Source organism: Sapajus apella, unplaced genomic scaffold, assembly GCF_009761245.1.
Source record: "Sapajus apella isolate SASKATOON/1434 unplaced genomic scaffold, GSC_monkey_1.0 scaffold1, whole genome shotgun sequence".
In the NCBI taxonomy this organism is placed as follows: domain Eukaryota; kingdom Metazoa; phylum Chordata; class Mammalia; order Primates; family Cebidae; genus Sapajus; species Sapajus apella.
Genome location: NW_022436941.1, coordinates 59195317 through 59201629, shown reverse-complemented (window position 1 = coordinate 59201629; position 6313 = coordinate 59195317). Strand labels below are relative to the sequence as shown.

The 6313-nt window shown below is 47.0% G+C and overlaps 1 pseudogene; it reads left to right on the top strand.

Annotated features, from left to right (window-relative positions):
• The first annotated feature begins 803 nt into the window (after positions 1-803).
• LOC116550931 lies at positions 804-5981 on the top strand (annotated as a pseudogene).
• The last annotated feature ends 332 nt before the right edge of the window (positions 5982-6313 follow it).

The window sequence follows — 6313 nt, the reverse complement described above, 5'->3', positions numbered from 1 at the left end:
AAGAAATAAAACCTGTCTTTACCTGGTGACTAGCACAGTTTCAGTGGGTTTAGAAAGACAGCATTTTCCACTTTGCACTACCATTTATAGTCATCCTCCGTGCCCTGAAGTGTCTCATTTCTTTTGGTTATCTGATCAACACAATGATATTATTTTGAACACTGAGTTTCCTGGATACAAAAGGAGAAGCTGTCAGTTTAGATGCACATAGCAGTTTAGACTGATAATTGCAATAGATTCATGTGAATTTGCCAATATTTGGACCTTAATCCCTCTTCCTCAAAAATCAATGGAACTATAATAAAAAGATAGTGGCAAACTGGCCTGCCATTCACAGCTAACATTTCTGAAAGATCACTGTAGAACTATAGCAATGCAGAGGAATTTACATTTTTATAAACCCTTCATAATTAACACATTATTCCTAGATAGGAGATTACTAATGATTTTTATTCTATTCATTATATTTATGGTACTATTTTGTATTTTTAAAATAATGAACATCTACTTTTTGGTGTTTTTTATTGTGGTAAAATATACTGAAACATCAAATGGAAATATCTAATTATAAAAAACTTTTTTTTTCGAGACGGAGTCTCGTTCTGTCACCAGGAGGGATTGCAGTGGCATGATCTCTGCTCACTGCAACCTCTGCGTCCTGGGTTCAAGCGATTCTTCTGCCTCAGCCTTCTGAGTAGCTGGGACTACAGGTGTGTGCTACCATGTTTAGCTAATTTTTGTATTTTTAGTGCAAACTGGGTTTCACCATTTTAACCAGGATGATCTCTATCTCTTGACCTCATGACCTGCCCACCTTGGTCTCCCAAAGTGCTGGGATTTCATGTGTGAGCCACCCTGCCCAGCCAACACTTTGATGATGAAAGAATCTTTGCTGAGATTTGCATTATGACAAGTTCATGTAAGGCACAATGGAGTAAACATCCACATGCTCCTGATGATCTACTTTAGTGTTTGTCTTTTTAAAAATTGAGTGTGGAGCCTGTGCAGGGAGCACCCCACTGCCACCTACTCTCCCTGCCCCTTGGACCCCAGACTGTACCTTATCTCTCTGGCCAGGTGAAGCCCATGAAGTTGACATGCCGGAGATCAGCCTCCGCCATGTTGCATCCTGCTGCAGCCAGGACTCGACCCACTGTGCAGAAAATCTTTGCGAGGCCGACACTTACTGAAAATGGTGGGCAGCCAAGGCAGGCGAGAAGACAATCTCTGTGGTCCTACAGTTGGAGGAGGAGGAGCAGATACACTGTGTGGACATGGGGAATGATTGCTCAGCTTTCGTGGAGGTGCTGGTGGGTAGCTTGGCTGGAGGTGCTGGGGAGCAAGACTATGAGGTCCTTCTGGTCACCTCATGTTTGATGTCCCCTTTGGAGAGCCGCAGTGGTTCGAACCCCAACCGCGTTCACATGTTTGGGCCTGACAAGCTGGTCCGGGCAGCTGAGAAGCCCTGGGACTGCGTCAAAATTGTTTGCAGCCAGCCCTACAGCAAGGGCTCCCCATTTGGCCTGAGTTTTGAACAGTTTCATAGCCCCCCTAGACAAAGATGAGGTAGAGGCCCCGTCCCAGAAGGTGACGGTGACCAAGCTCGGCCAATTCCGTGTGCAGGAGGAGGACGAGAACGCCAACTCTCTGAGGCCGGGGGCTCTCTTCTTCAGCCAGGTCAAAAAGACATCCCAGCCACAGCCAGCAAACTGGCAGGACCCAGCTACGAAGCTGCCACCCTCCAGGTCTCCAGTGCTGCCGCCTCAGCCTCTCCAGTCTCCAGGGCCATAGGCAGCACCTCCAAGCCCCAGGAGTCTCCCAAAGGGAAGCGGAAGTTGGGATTTGAACCGAGAAGAAAAGAAGACCCGCCAGCAAACCAGCACCCCAGCTGTCGCCACCTGTTCCCAAGAGACCTAAATTGCCAGCTTCCACCCATACCCCAGCCACAGCCCCAGTCCCTGCCCCAGCACAGAGGTAGTGACAGGCAAGCCCCGAGGAGAAGGCGCTGAGCCCAGACGACCCTGCACTGGCGCAGAGGAGCTGGAGAAGATCCTTCAGGGTGTGGTAGTGGTGCTGATTGGCTTCCAGAACCCCTTCTGCTCCGAACTGTGAGATAAGGCCCTAGAGCTGGGGGCCAAGTATCGGCCAGACTGGGCCCCGGACAGCATGCACCTCATCTGTGTATTTGCCAACACCCCCAAGTACAGCCAGGTCCTAGGCCTCGGAGGCAGCATTGTGCGTAGGGAGTGGGTGCTGGACTGTCACCACAGGCGTCAGCGGCTGCCCTCCCGGAAGTACCTTATGGCAGGGCCAGACCCTAGCAGTGAGGACAATGAGGCCTTTCACAGTGGCAGCAGTGGTGATGAAGCCCCCAAGCATCCTTGAAAGCGCCCCCAGACCAAAACCAAGCCCACTCAGGCAGCTGAACCCAGCTCACCCCAGAAGTCCCCAACCCCGGAAGAGACCAAAGCAGCCTCACCAGTGCCCCAGGAAGACACAGACATTGACGGGGAACAGTCACAAGACAGAACAACGGGGTGGAAGATTCTGGGGACACAGAAGATGAGCTGAGGAGAGTGGCAGAGCAGAAGGGAACACAGACCGCCCCCTGGCCAGGAGGAGAACGGGGAAGACCCGTATACTGCAGGCTCCACAGATGAGAACACAGTTGATGAGGAACACCAGGAGCCTCCTGATCTGCCATTCTGCGAGCTCTGAGGTTTCTTCCAGGACAAGCACTTCTTCCTTTACGGGGAGTTCCCTGGAAACAAGTGGCAGAAACTCATCCAATACGTCACAGCCTTCAACCGGGAGCTCCAGGGCTGTACGAGCGACAGGGTTCAGTTTATGATCACGCACAGGAATGGGATCCCAGCTTTGAGGAGGCCCTGATGGACAACCCCTCCCTGGCATTTGTTCGTGCCCAGTGGATCTACAGTTGCAACGAGCAGCAGAAGTTACTTCCTCACCAGCTCTATGGGGTGGTGCCTCAGGCCTGAAATATGTGCTACACACACACGTACACACACACACATGTACACACACACACACACACACACCTGAAGTATGTGCTACACAGACAGAGAGAGAGAGGGAGGGAGAGAAGATGCATTTAATAAAGATGACTTGGTTTGGAAAAAATAATTGAGTATGAGACAGTGTTTTCAGTCTCTGCTAAATGTCCTCATGCCCTCTTTCTCTCCCCATTTGGATTATCTGGGATTGCTCACCCAGCCTCAATGGGTGTTATTTTCCTAGTCTGTAAAATGGAACAATCCTTACAAAAAAAAGAGCTTTTTTTTTTTTTTTTCCCCTCTGACTGAGAAAGACCAAATATTTTGTTCAGTTACTTATATGGCTTAACACAGAATTTCATCTGACATTTTGGATTCTGGTCACTACTTTTTCTGATGTTTAATGTTTCCAAATGGTCAGAGCCTTCAGTTTTCCTATACATCTTTCTCATGATGTTCATGACAACTGTGTTATAAAGAGAAGAAGTAAAGATGTGACTTTGATGATATTGGAGCTGTTCATTCAACAAAGATTTGCAGTGACATATCTAGGTTGTGCGTTGGTCCAGTTTGCATAGAGGGAATATCAAGTTCCTAATGGCAGCTTATCTGTTATGGGCTTGTCCAGTGCCTGGGTTTTTTTCCACTCTTGATTGAGGCTTGAGTATCACCAGACACAGGGCTGGATCAGGCTTGGGAAAGGTGCTTGGGCTACTCTGCTACAAGGTGATTAAGGGGAGGATGCTATTGACTTTCTTGGACTGAGCTGATAGGCAGTACATGAGAGAAAAAGATGAATAACAACAGAGTAAGGGTCAGCCCGCCCCCTGTCACTCACACGCACTGTAATTGTATGTAAGGTGCTGGTGCTAACTGCTCTGAGAATCACGAAATAAGTGAAATAGAATGTTCCACCCTTAAGGAACTTATTCAAGATAGGCATCAAGGATCAGGTAGATGAATTAAACTGAGTTCAGTTAAATATCAGCATAAAGATTCCAGTAGGCAGCCTGCGAATACAGTTGACTGTATAGACCCTGCTAGGTGACCGAGAGGAAAGAGAGAAAGCTGTGGGCTGATGGAATGAGCAAAGGCTTCACGGATGATATGGGATTGGATGTGTGGCAGAATTCAAACGGAAGTGAGCAATGGTTGACAGCAGGAATGGCCAGGTGTGTTAAGCAAGGAAGTGCAGAAGCGCTGTGGGAGGCGGAAGTGGGGCTGAGGCTACAGAGATGGCAGGAACACGTGTCTTTGTGTAAGTCACAGGACCTGTTTCCTCATCCTCCTGAGAAGATGGAGCACACATTCCCCACCCTCCTTACGGTTCTGACCCTCTGTAATTCTGAGAGCTGACCTGAGGATAGCAACTTGCTTTCAAAAGTGAGGTCACTTGGCTTGTATAACTAGAAGAATGAGAGCAGACCCAGGGAGGCTGTGTTATGGCTTGTCTACCTCCTGTCCCTCTACGTGGAAAGGCAGTTACAATGGGGTGGCTGAGACTGTGGGCTCCTCCCAGGCTGCCAGGGTTCACATTTGGCTCCTCCTCTTTCTAGCTATGCTTCAGTTTTATCCTCTGATATAAAGAGTGACAATAGTGGCACCTACCTCCAGGGTTCTTGTGTAGAAGTGCTCGGAAGAGTGTCTGGTGCATAGGGAGGACTTAATATATGCTAGTCATTAGTCCAGTCTCTGCTTGGCCGACTCCCTCAAGCTCCTACTACACTCAGGCTTCTGATACAGAGGAGAAAGTGGCAGCTGACCCCAAGCGCTGTCTTTATCAATCAGCCTTATAGCCAGGAGGCAGCCCCAGAGTCCTATCCTGGGACATATGATGAGGAGCCTGGGGTGGAAAAAAATGGAGTGTTACGTATACAAAGAGTGCTCCTCTGCACACAAATCTGATCCTCACAACTGAGTCCATGGAGAAGCAAAGTACGTACTCTACATTTTATGGGTGAAGCAACCAAGGTATTAAAACCTAAGAGGTTCGTGGGAAAGTGACAAAACCAGGAATCTACCCAGGCCTGCCGCTCCACAGCCCTTTTCACTCTATATCACTAAATCTCAAAATGATTTGTTCCCATAAAATATAGAGTGTCTTTGATGTCCCCTGGAGATGTTGTCATTATGAATGACAGCTGATTCCGAGTCAATGAAACAAGTGTTTATTGAGCACCTACTGCATTCAAAGTGCCAAACCCTGTCAGGAAATCAAAGTACAGCCAAGGATGAGTGACATAAGGCTCCCGCACATGCAGGATTCTTGAATGCAGTGCAGAAGGCAGCCCACCAGGCTTACTTGATACAGTGTAGCTTGGATCGATGGCTCCAAGGTTGTTTTTTAATGGGGTTTGGGGAATAGGGGAGAACTCGGATTAGATAATCAATTTTTTTTATTTTGCTAAGACTATATATTTTAAAATGCTGCTATCTACAATCACTATCATTTCATAGAAAAATAATATTTTAATTTCTAAAATAGGAAAGGCCAAAATTTCAGCATAAAGGGGGGCCCCTCTAAATTTGAATAATGAACTTGTATTACAAAATTACTACATTTTCTTTACTTTTGTCATTTTATGGAGGACAAGTGAAGCTTTTTATAAGCCAATGATTTGAGAACCAGCGTCTAAATGACTTCCTAAATGTCATTCCTGTAAGATAACATATGGCCACATTTTGATATTTTTGAAATTAAAGCACAGGGAAGTATTATTGCATTGTTCCATTATCCAAGCATGACCCCAGACCCCATCAGTGGCTCTAATAGGCATATTCCAATGGTCCAGGCCTCAGTGGTCAATGGCTCTTTAGGATGGGCATAGAATGATGCCACAGATGGAGCTAGGTATAACCCAGGAGAAGTCTAGCTGTTTCCCATGGGGTCAGGTCAAAGGTGACCAGAAAAGTACCTTTGATTTAAAAAATACAATTTTTTTTGACATGGAATCTTGGTCTATTGCACCGTCTGGAGTGCAGTGGTGGGATCTTGGCTTACTGTAACCTCCACCTCTCTGGTTCAAGCAATTTTCCTGCCTTAGTCTCTCTGAGTAGCTGGGATAACAGGTGCACACCACCAGACCCAGCTAATTTTTGTATTTTTAGTAAAGATGGGGTTTCACCATGTTGGCCAGGCTGGTCTTGAACTCCTGACCTTAGGTGATCCACCCACGTTGGTCTCTCAAAGTGCTGAGATTACTGGCGTGAGCCACTGTGCCTGGCCATAAAAAAAAAACTTTTAAAAATATTTTTTGTTTTTTTACAGCCAGGTGCAGTGGCTCACACCTGTAATCCTA